We start from the raw sequence: 12,439 nt of genomic DNA, 5'->3' as shown, positions 1-12,439 counted from the left end.
CAGAGAAGAGAGAGGGCGGAGCTAGCAGAGAAGAGAGAGGGCGGAGCTAGCAGAGAAGAGAGAGGGCGGAGCTAGCAGAGAAGAGAGAGGGGCGGAGCTAGCAGAGAAGAGAGAGGGCGGAGCTAGCAGAGAAGAGAGAGGGCGGAGCTAGCAGAGAAGAGAGAGGGCGGAGCTAGCAGAGAAGAGAGAGGGCGGAGCTAGCAGAGAAGAGAGAGGGCGGAGCTAGCAGAGAAGAGAGAGGGGAGGGCGGAGTTAGCAGAGAAGAGAGAGGGCGGAGTTAGCAGAGAAGAGAGAGGGCGGAGTTAGCAGAGAAGAGAGAGGGCGGAGTTAGCAGAGAAGAGAGAGGGCGGAGTTAGCAGAGAAGAGAGAGGGGAGGCGGAGTTAGCAGAGAAGAGAGAGGGCGGAGTTAGCAGAGAAGAGAGAGGGCGGAGTTAGCAGAGAAGAGAGAGGGCGGAGTTAGCAGAGAAGAGAGAGGGGAGGGCGGAGCTAGCAGAGGAGAGGGCGGAGTTAGCAGAGAAGAGAGAGGGCGGAGTTAGCAGAGAAGAGAGAGGGGAGGGTGGAGTTAGCAGAGAAGAGAGAGGGGAGGGCGGAGCTAGCAGAGAAGAGAGAGGGCGGAGTTAGCAGAGAAGAGAGAGGAGGGCGGAGTTAGCAGAGAAGAGAGAGGGGAGGGGACATGTTTTTGCTCCATGGATCAGCTGTTAAAACAATCTGTCTGTGTGTAAGTAAGTGTGTAGGTGGAGAGACCACTGGGGACACAGAGGGGAAAGCAGGCCCACTCCAGGACCTTGGGGCTAGGGACCCTTACCCCAGCATAGCCCTCCACCTAGAAAAGACAATCGTTTTCCACAGACCAGACCCTCTAGCCTTCCCTGATGACCAAACACACTGGAAGAGACTATAGGAACCCTACACCACCTTAAAGGGCTCATTCACTTCAAAAACCTCAGCCTTTTCTCAGACAGACCCAATGTACCCACACAGACAGAGGGTCCCCATACCACAGACCCAATGTACCCACACAGACAGAGAGTCCCCATACCACAGACCCAATGTACCCACACAGACAGAGAGTCCCCATACCACAGACCCAATGTACCCACACAGACAGAGAGTCCCCATACCACAGACCCAATGTACCCACACAGACAAAGAGTCCCCATACCACAGACCCAATGTACCCACACAGACAGAGAGTCCCCATACCACAGACCCAATGTACCCACACAGACAGAGAGTCCCCATACCACAGACCCAATGTACCCACACAGACAGAGAGTCCCCATACCACAGACCCAATGTACCCACACAGACAGAGAGTCCCCATACCACAGACCCAATGTACCCACACAGACAGAGAGTCCCCATACCACAGACCCAATGTACCCACACAGACAGAGAGTCCCCATACCACAGACCCAATGTACCCACACAGACAGAGAGTCCCCATACCACAGACCCAATGTACCCACACAGACAGAGAGTCCCCATACCACAGACCCAATGTACCCACACAGACAGAGAGTCCCCATACCACAGACCCAATGTACCCACACAGACAGAGAGTCCCCATACCACAGACCCAATGTACCCACACAGACAGAGAGTCCCCATACCACAGACCCAATGTACCCACACAGACAGAGAGTCCCCATACCACAGACCCAATGTACCCACACAGACAGAGAGTCCCCATACCACAGACCCAATGTACCCACACAGACAGAGAGTCCCCATACCACAGACCCAATGTACCCACACAGACAGAGAGTCCCCATACCACAGACCCAATGTACCCACACAGACAGAGAGTCCCCATACCACAGACCCAATGTACCCACACAGACAGAGAGTCCCCATACCACAGACCCAATGTACCCACACAGACAGAGAGTCCCCATACCACAGACCCAATGTACCCACACAGACAGAGAGTCCCCATACCACAGACCCAATGTACCCACACAGACAGAGAGTCCCCATACCACAGACCCAATGTACCCACACAGACAGAGAGTCCCCATACCACAGACCCAATGTACCCACACAGACAGAGAGTCCCCATACCACAGACCCAATGTACCCACACAGACAAAGAGTCCCCATACCACAGACCCAATGTACCCACACAGACAGAGAGTCCCCATACCACAGACCCAATGTACCCACACAGACAGAGAGTCCCCATACCACAGACCCAATGTACCCACACAGACAGAGAGTCCCCATACCACAGACCCAATGTACCCACACAGACAGAGAGTCCCCATACCACAGACCCAATGTACCCACACAGACAGAGAGTCCCCATACCACAGACCCAGTGTACCCACAGACAGAGAGTCCCCATACCACAGCAATGTACCACCACAGACAGGGAGTCCCCATACCACAGACCCAATGTACCCACACAGACAGAGAGTCCCCATACCACAGCAATGTACCACCACCATATCAATTCAATTATAGGGCTTTTTTTGCATGGGAAACGTATGTTAACGTTGCCAAAGCAAGTGAAATAGATAAACAAAAAAGGTACAGTAAACATACAAAAGTTCCTAAAGAATAAAGACATATCAAATGTCATATTATGTCTATATACAGTGTTATGATGTACAAATAGTTAAAGTATGAAAGGGAAAATAAACATAAATATGGGTTGTATTTACAATGGTGTTTGTTCTTCACTGGTTGACCTTTTCTTGTGACAACAGGTCACATATCTTGCTGCTGTGATGGCACACTGTGGTATTTCACCCAGTAGATATGGGAGTTTATCAAAATTGGATTTGTTTTCGAATTCTTTGTGGATCTGTGTAATCTGAGGGAAATATGTGTCTCTAATATGGTCATACATTTGGCAGGAGGTTAGGAAGTGCAGCTCAGTTTCCACCTCATTTTGTGGGCAGTGTGCACATAGCCTGTCTTCTCTTGAGAGCCAGGTCTGCCTACGGCAGCCTCTCTCAATAGCAAGGCTATGCTCAAGGAGTCTGTATATACTCAAGGATTTTCTTAACTTTGGGTCAGTCCCAGTGGTCAGGTATTCTGCCACTGTGTACCCTCTGTTCAGGGACAAATAGCATTCTAGTTTGCTCAGTTGTTTTGTTAATTCTTTCCAATGTGTCAAGTAATTATCTTTTTGTTTTCTCATGATTTAGTTGGGTCTAATTGTGTTGCTGTCGTGGGGCTCTGTGGGGTCTGTTTGTGAACAGAGCCCCAGGACCAGCCTGCTTAGGGGACTCTACTCTCTCCCCCACCCCACCCCACATCCACACCCTCTCTCAATTCAAGGGCCTTTATTGGCATGGGAAACATATGTTAACATTGCCAAAACAAGTGAAGTAGATAATATACAAAAGTGTGCTAACATAATTGTAAAAGGGTTTTCTAATGATCCATTAGCCTTTTAAAATGATAAACTTGGATTAGCTAACACAACGTGTCCATTGGAACACAGAAGTGATTGTTGCTGATAATGGGCCTCTGTAGATATTCCATGTCATTTTTTTTGTTGCCATTTCCAGCTACAATAGTCATTTACAACATTAACAATGTCTACAATGTATTTCTGATCATTTTTATGTTATTTTAAATGGACAATTTATTTTGCTTTTCTTTCAAAAACAAGGACATTTCTAAGTGACCCCAAACTTTTGAACGGCAGTAACTGTGTGTGGATCAGATGGTTTCAGTACCCTAGCAGTAACTGTGTGGATCAGGTGGTTTCAGTACCCTAGCAGTAACTGTGTGTGGATCAGATGGTTTCAGTACCCTAGCAGTAACTGTGTGTGGATCAGATGGTTTCAGTACCCTAGCAGTAACTGTGTGTGGATCAGATGGTTTCAGTACCCTAGCAGTAACTGTGTGTGGATCAGATGGTTTCAGTACCCTAGCAGTAACTGTGTGTGGATCAGATGGTTTCAGTACCCTAGCAGTAACTGTGTGTGGATCAGATGGTTTCAGTACCCTAGCAGTAACTGTGTGTGGATCAGATGGTTTCAGTACCCTAGCAGTAACTGTGTGTGGATCAGATGGTTTCAGTACCCTAGCAGTAACTGTGTGTGGATCAGATGGTTTCAGTACCCTAGCAGTAACTGTGTGTGGATCAGATGGTTTCAGTACCCTAGCAGTAACTGTGTGTGGATCAGATGGTTTCAGTACCCTAGCAGTAACTGTGTGTGGATCAGATGGTTTCAGTACCCTAGCAGTAACTGTGTGTGGATCAGATGGTTTCAGTACCCTAGCAGTAACTGTGTGTGGATCAGATGGTTTCAGTACCCTAGCAGTAACTGTGTGTGGATCAGATGGTTTCAGTACCCTAGCAGTAACTGTGTGGATCAGATGGTTTCAGTACCCTAGCAGTAACTGTGTGGATCAGGTGGTTTCAGTACCCTAGCAGTAACTGTGTGGATCAGATGGTTTCAGTACCCTAGCAGTAACTGTGTGGATCAGATGGTTTCAGTACCCTAGCAGTAACTGTGTGGATCAGATGGTTTCAGTACCCTAGCAGTAACTGTGTGGATCAGATGGTTTCAGTACCCTAGCAGTAACTGTGTGGATCAGATGGTTTCAGTACCCTAGCAGTAACTGTGTGGATCAGGTGGTTTCAGTACCCTAGCAGTAACTGTGTGTGGATCAGATGGTTTCAGTACCCTAGCAGTAACTGTGTGGATCAGATGGTTTCAGTACCCTAGCAGTAACTGTGTGGATCAGATGGTTTCAGTACCCTAGCAGTAACTGTGTGGATCAGATGGTTTCAGTACCCTAGCAGTAACTGTCCCAGGAGATATGGACAGGAAAGAGACATGACTACGAGCAGAGACAGAGAGGCAGCTCCAGCCTGCTAAAACACATCGACTAGGAGACATGAGCAGGGCGATCTGATCCAGTCCTCCAAGGAGAGGTTCTGTTCAGTACATCACGTTGATTAATACAACAACACTATTACAGCTGCACTCACACAGTCACGCACTGCTCTGAGGACTTCCCTGCCAGCTCAGCAGGGCTGTGGGTTGGGGACTCTCTCCCTCCAATTGGTTGAAATGGACTGCTGCTGAGGGCATTCTCCCACCCCAGGGACTCTGGGCCCTGTCATGCTTTCTAAGATTATCCTGGCAGGGACAAGTCATGTGTTCTCTTTACTACAGTAAACACATACACAGGAAGTCACTGCTGGGAAGAGCAGGAAATTACACAGGCCAAATTCACAACCAGACATAAGATAAATGATAGGCAGACACAGAACACACACAGACCTACAAGGGTAGAACGTCGTGTAAACACAGGGCCACAACCACACAGAAATCTATCCAGAAGCCATGTGTTTCCTCTGGGAATTATGTCTAAAATGAACAAGATGTGTTCCTTTGAGATCTAGAAGAGCAGATTAGACAGTGGAGGGTAGTCTAGTGTGACACTACGGGGACTGACTTACTCACCAAAGGAAGCCTGGCACCAGAGGCCAGAGAAACCAATGGCAGCATAAATGCATAGCAGAAGAAAGGATGCCAGAGAGAGGGAGCGGCAGACATTCAGAAGAAAGGATGCCAGAGAGAGGGAGCGGCAGACATTCAGAAGAAAGGATGCCAGAGAGAGGGAGCGGCAGACATTCAGAAGAAAGGATGCCAGAGAGAGGGAGCGGCAGACATTCAGAAGAAAGGATGCCAGAGAGAGGGAGCGGCAGACATTCAGAAGAAAGGATGCCAGAGAGAGGGAGCGGCAGAGATTCAGAAGAAAGGATGCCAGAGAGAGGGAGCGGCAGACATTCAGAAGAAAGGATGCCAGAGAGAGGGAGCGGCAGACATTCAGAAGAAAGGATGCCAGAGAGAGGGAGCGGCAGACATTCAGAAGAAAGGATGCCAGAGAGAGGGAGCGGCAGACATTCAGAAGAAAGGATGCCAGAGAGAGGGAGCGGCAGACATTCAGAAGAAAGGATGCCAGAGAGAGGGAGCGGCAGACATTCAGAAGAAAGGATGCCAGAGAGAGGGAGCGGCAGACATTCAGAAGAAAGGATGCCAGAGAGAGGGAGCGGCAGACATTCAGAAGAAAGGATGCCAGAGAGAGGGAGCGGCAGACATTCAGAAGAAAGGATGCCAGAGAGAGGGAGCGACAGACATTCAGAAGAAAGGATGCCAGAGAGAGGGAGCGGCAGACATTCAGAAGAAAGGATGCCAGAGAGAGGGAGCGGCAGACATTCAGAAGAAAGGATGCCAGAGAGAGGGAGCGGCAGACATTCAGAAGAAAGGATGCCAGAGAGAGGGAGCGGCAGAGATTCAGAAGAAAGGATGCCAGAGAGAGGGAGCGGCAGACATTCAGAAGAAAGGATGCCAGAGAGAGGGAGCGGCAGACATTCAGAAGAAAGGATGCCAGAGAGAGGGAGCGGCAGACATTCAGAAGAAAGGATGCCAGAGAGAGGGAGCGACAGACATTCAGAAGAAAGGATGCCAGAGAGAGGGAGCGGCAGACATTCAGAAGAAAGGATGCCAGAGAGAGGGAGCGGCAGACATTCAGAAGAAAGGATGCCAGAGAGAGGGAGCGGCAGACATTCAGAAGAAAGGATGCCAGAGAGAGGGAGCGGCAGACATTCAGAAGAAAGGATGCCAGAGAGAGGGAGCGGCAGACATTCAGAAGAAAGGATGCCAGAGAGAGGGAGCGGCAGACATTCAGAAGAAAGGATGCCAGAGAGAGGGAGCGGCAGACATTCAGAAGAAAGGATGCCAGAGAGAGGGAGCGGCAGACATTCAGAAGAAAGGATGCCAGAGAGAGGGAGCGGCAGACATTCAGAAGAAAGGATGCCAGCCCATAGATTAGACCTCATGAGGTAAGAAAGGGGTCAGAGGTCAACGTTATACAACCCTCACATACCACACACTATGACCTTTGACCTGACCTCTTTCTTCCCTCATGGAGGTCATGTCAGCCCTGCCGGCTGCTTCCTGACTCTCAACCAACTGTCAGAGAGGAATGCTCTCTTCTCCAGGTAGAAATGGGACGTAGCCTAGCAACAGATCTAGAATCAGTTTTGCTCCCCCCTTCACAGATACAGCCTCTCCTATACAGACTGGTGCCTTCACAGATACAGCCTCTCCTATACAGACTGGTGCCTTCACAGATACAGCCTCTCCTATACAGACTGGTGCCTTCACAGATACAGCCTCTCCTATACAGACTGGTGCCTTCACAGATACAGCCTCTCCTATACAGACTGGCGCCTTCACAGATACAGCCTCTCCTATACTGGGCTGACATGATGACAGCAGTCAGGGAAGGCATAACTTACTGCACTATGGCCATACTATTTACAAGCATAATGTACTCAAGAGTACACACAAACATGAAACAATGCCTTTGAGGTGTGCTGTATCACAGAAATCCTTCCGACAGGAATCTATTGTTGTGTTCTGATTCTGCCTACTGTTGGTCTACAGGCGCCTCCAGTGCTGTAAAAGAAACAAGGACGCACTTATAAACACCCCACACGCCACTGTGCATGTTAAACACAGTAATTAGCGTGAGAGCAGACCGGAGACAAACAGAGCGAATGTAAATAGAGTGAGCAGCGTTCCTCCGTTATGACCAAAGGTGATAAAGGATAGTGTGTGAGACGCTCATTCCGCGACTCGTTTCTTCTTCCTGTTCCTCTCACCCACTAAATTCATTTCACAGATGATCAAAACACCCCGAAATTCAAGATGTGGGAATTCTCTTTTCGTCTTGAAACTATAAAAAGATGTGAACGGTGCAAAGATATGCTGTAATCAGAGAGTGAATAGTGTGAACTAATAGGTTACTGGGTCATATTATTTTGTAGACCGGTAACAAAACCATCAGATGTAAACATGGACTAGGTTAGCCTACATGTTGCACAGCACTGACAGGTACTAAGTGGCATGATGTTCGTCTGATCTTCACTGTAGCCTGTTTGATCAGAGTCTATCGAATGAAACAGGCCACAATAACAACATTATTCCTATATAAAAAGAGCCGTTACCAATTAGATAGAAGTGTAAAATATCACTAGCCTAGGCCTTTTAATCAATGGAATAATCAATATGCTGTGGTACCATGTGCGCGCGGTGGCGGTGCTCATGAATGAGAAATAACCGGCTATTGAACGGCTGAGCACCGAGTCCGCGGCTGAAAGAACGGATCCCCAAATCCGCGTCAATGAAGGACTGTTAACAGAGTAGACTTTATAGGTAAAGCCAGGACACAGACTGAGATTGGCAATGACTGCTGGAGACATGTTATTGTGGTCTTTGTTATTGTCCCCTCGAGAGACCTACCCCTAGATCCGCTAAATGGATTAGGGGGAAAAGTCCTTTACCGCATAGTCCCAATCCCGAGTAGCTTTTTCTTGAGGCCTCTGTGAGGAAGCCCATCAATCATTGAGGTGTAATAAGAACGGCATCAATCGAGTCTGTTATCGCCTAGGCTACCAGCAATAATGTTTATTAAATGGATGCGTTTCAGCACCAGGCGCGTTGTCGAGTAGACAGACGGCTATCCTTCAGCACCTGGAGCGAACAGTGAGGGCTGAGCCAAACTACCTAGCCTAGAATGCTACCCTCCTCACTAAAGCACGACGCAAACATTTTCATAGCCTATAAATAAAATGATATGTGGAACGTAGCCTAGGCTACAGGTTGGCGACCATAAAGGCAAATGGTAGGCTAGAATGCGCGCTAGAATGCGCGCTATAGCTCCCAGCAACATCCAAGCAGGTCGGAAGCCACAAAATAGAAAACATGAACGCAGCGGCGCTCACCTCGGTGTCCGACTCACTGCACGGCGCTACGCTGATGTCCGGGAGCCAATCCGTACACTGTTGGTTGTTGTTATTTTGTTGTCCAATCAAGGCCAATACTATGCATTACTTGTCTTCATATCGGAGATTAGGAGGCTACCGCGGCAACGTTACATTTTCTCCATATCCGCTCGACGCACACTAGACTTCAGGATCCACCGTCTCTCAGCCCAGGGATGGCTGTGTGTGTGCGTGTCTCAGCCCAGGGATGGCTGTGTGTGTGTTGATCTCTCTCTCTGATCTATTTAACAGCCCTCTCAGTCTGACCTTAAAGGGGCCGCGCACGATTCCTGCTTTCTCTAGGTCGGATCACGTGCCCTAGGTAGAACCGTTTCGTGTGTTTCTTTGTGTGCTAGAGGGAAGTCTATTATCTGTAATCCCACCAGGCTCCCTCTTTAACCCCCGCCCACGTTTGTTTTACTGTCCTGTGGGGACCAAACAATTGATTCTCATTCAAAATCCTATTTTCCCTAACCTCTAACCTTAAAAGGTATGTTTCCCTATCCGAAACTGTTCTGAACAGTCTGTGTATATATTATGACGTAATGTTGTGAAGTTTTAGTTCGTAAAGTATTTAAGTAAAAATACTAATTAAGTTGTTTTTGGGGGTATCTGTACTTTACTTCACTATTTATATTTTTGACAACTTTTACTTGACTACATACCTAAAGAAAATGATGAACTTTTTACTCCTTACATTTTCCCTGACATCCAAAAGTACTCGTTACATTTTGAATGCTTAACAGGACAGAGAACTGGTGCAATTCACACAATTATCAAGATAACATCCCTACTGCCTCTGATCTGGAGAACTCACTAAACAGAGAACATCCCTGATCATCCCTACTGCCTCTGATCTGGAGGACTCACTAAACAGAGAACATCCCTGGTCATCCCTACTGCCTCTGACCTGGAGGACTCACTAAACAGAGAACATCCCTGGTCATCCCTACTGCCTCTGATCTGGAGGACTCACTAAACACAAATACTTTATGTATAAATTATGCCTAGGGGTTGGAGTGTGCCCCTGGCTTTCCATACATTTAAAAAACAAGAAAATGTTGCTGTCTAGTTTGCTTAAGATAAGGAATTTGAAATGATTTGTACTTTTACTTTTGATACTTAAGTATACTTTAGCAATTACATTTACTTTTGATACTTATGTATATTTAAAACCAAATACTTTTAGACTTCTAGTCAAGTAGTGTTTTACTGGGTGACTTTCACTTTTACTTGAGTCATTGAGACTGTTTTGTTTTTGACCATAATTCTATCCTCCTGATTCCTGCTTACAAGAAAAAAATGTAAGCAGGAAGCACCAGTGACTTGGTCTATAAAAAAGTGGTCAGATGAAGCAGATGCTAAACTACAGGACTGTTTTGCTAGCACAGACTGGAATATGTTCCAGGGATTCTTCCAATGGCATTGAGGAGTACACCACATCAGTCACTGGCTTTATCAATAAATGCAATGAGGATGTCGTCCCCACAGTGACTGAACGTACATACCCCAACCAGAAGCCATGAATTACAGGCAACATTCGCACTGAGCTAAAGGCTAGAGCTGCCGCTTTCAAGGAGCGGGACTCTAACCCAGAAGCTTATAAGAAATCCCGCTATGCTCTCCGATGAACCATCAAACAAGCAAAGCATCAATACAGGACTAAGATCGAATCGTACTACACCGGCTCCGACGCTCGTCTTATGTGGCAGGGCTTGCAAACTATTACAGACTACAAAGGGAAGCACAGCAGCAAGCTGCCCAGTGACATGAGCCTACCAGATGAACTAAATAACTTCTATGCTCGCTTCGAGGCAAGCAACACTGAGGCATGCATGAGAGCATCAGCTGTTCCGGACGACTGTGTGATCACGCTCTCCACAACCGATGTGAGTAAGACCTTTAAACAGGTCAACATACACAAGGCTGTGGGGCCAGATGGATTACCAGGGCGTGTACTCAGAGCATGCGCTGACCAACTGGCACGCGTCTTCACTGACATTTTCAACATCTCCCTGTCCGAGTCTGTAATACCTACATGTTTCAAACAGACCACCATAGTCCCTGTGCCCAAGAACACCAAGGTAACCTGTCTAAATGACTACCGACCCATAGCACTCACGTCTGTACCCATGAAGTATTTTGAAAGGCTGGTCATGGCTCACATCAACACCATCATCCCAGAAACCCTAGACCCACTCCAATTTGCATATCTGTGGATCTGTTGGTGCGGTACGCAAATTCCCCCCCCAATTAAGGTGAAAACAACCACATGTGACACACACACACACTTAATGTCAATCACTAGCCACTTGTCTTACCACCAATGTTCCCTCTAAACTGTGCGGGCGCCATATAATAAATATCAGTGGACTAACTTAACTACATGTTCTCGTTTTCCCCTTTGTGGGAATTGTGCTGGAATCAACGCAGTATTAGCCACCTTCAGTGTAACATACTGAAATAAAATGAACTACGCAAGATTTAGTATGCAAAACTAACTGTGCAAGAGATTTCCTAGTAGGTAGAGGGCATTGGAGTAGGATTATATTATATTGACAGGTACTATTGATGCCGCGTTCAAAACAACTGGGAACTCTGAAAAATACGAGGTCAAATCATGACGTCAGCGATCTTCAGGTCGGAAAGTCGGAGCTCTAAATAGAGGCCAGAGTTCCCAGTCGGAGCTCTAAAAAGAGGCCAGAGTTCCCAGTCGGAGCTCTAAAAAGAGGCCAGAGTTCCCAGTCGGAGCTCTAAAAAGAGGCCAGAGTTCCCAGTCGGAGCTCTAAAAAGAGGCCAGAGTTCCCAGTCGGAGCTCTAAATAGAGGCCAGAGTTCCCAGTCGGAGCTCTAAAAAGAGGCCAGAGTTCCCAGTCGGAGCTCTAAAAAGAGGCCAGAGTTCCCAGTCGGAGCTCTAAATAGAGGCCAGAGTTCCCAGTCGGAGCTCTAAATAGAGGCCAGAGTTCCCAGTTGGAGCTCTAAATAGAGGCCAGAGTTCCCAGTTGGAGCTCTAAAAAGAGACCAGAGTTCCCAGTCGGAGCTCTAAAAAGAGGCCAGAGTTCCCAGTCGGAGCTCTAAATAGAGGCCAGAGTTCCCAGTCGGAGCTCTAAATAGAGGCCAGAGTTGCCAAATCGATTTTTTCCCAGTCGGAGCTCGTTTTTTCCCCCAGAATTCCCAGTTGTTTTGACGCACTGAAGTTGAAAGTCGGAGTTTCGAGTTCCGAGTTCTGAGTTCCCAGTTCTGAGATCCCCAATTCTGAGATCGCCAATTCTGAGATCCCCAGTTCTGAGATCCCCAGTTCTGAGTTCCCAGTTCTGAGATCCCAGTTCTGAGTTCTGAGTTCCCAGTTGTCTTGAACGCTACACAGACCGGTGCACCGTAACCAATTAGAGCTGCAGTAGGCCTGTATGGCCTATATTGAATACCACACATCTGCTTCTACTGTAGGCTAAATGATAGAACAGCAATTTCCATATACAAATGTAATGGGATGCATTTTTCTCCATTGTTTTTTTAATGTTAGGCCACTCTGCCTACATTGTGATCTAATAACCACAGTAGCCTACTTGACTACTGTTAAAACTGTAACTTAAAGCGGATACAGTCTCAGTGTTCACAGTGAACACATGCCTGAAGT

The 12,439-nt window shown here is 47.5% G+C and overlaps 1 protein-coding gene across 3 annotated transcripts in view; it reads right to left on the bottom strand.

Annotated features, from left to right (window-relative positions):
• The window catches only part of LOC106581513 (SH2B adapter protein 2), a 36,338-nt gene extending 27,206 nt beyond the window's left edge, over positions 1-9,132 (bottom strand). For 2 of the 3 annotated variants that reach the window (XM_045704081.1, XM_045704082.1), the window contains exon 1: positions 8,765-9,128. The gene's annotated coding sequence lies outside the window, so the exon portion shown is untranslated. Of the gene's footprint in view, positions 1-8,764 lie in introns of all 3 variants that reach the window. The other variant, XM_045704083.1, reaches the window with a different exon arrangement.
• Between the last annotated feature and the right edge of the window lie 3,307 nt (positions 9,133-12,439).

Source organism: Salmo salar, chromosome ssa20, assembly GCF_905237065.1.
Source record: "Salmo salar chromosome ssa20, Ssal_v3.1, whole genome shotgun sequence".
NCBI lineage: Eukaryota > Metazoa > Chordata > Actinopteri > Salmoniformes > Salmonidae > Salmo > Salmo salar.
The sequence above is the reverse complement of the archived record's forward strand: the minus strand, read 5'-3'. Positions and strand labels throughout refer to the sequence as shown.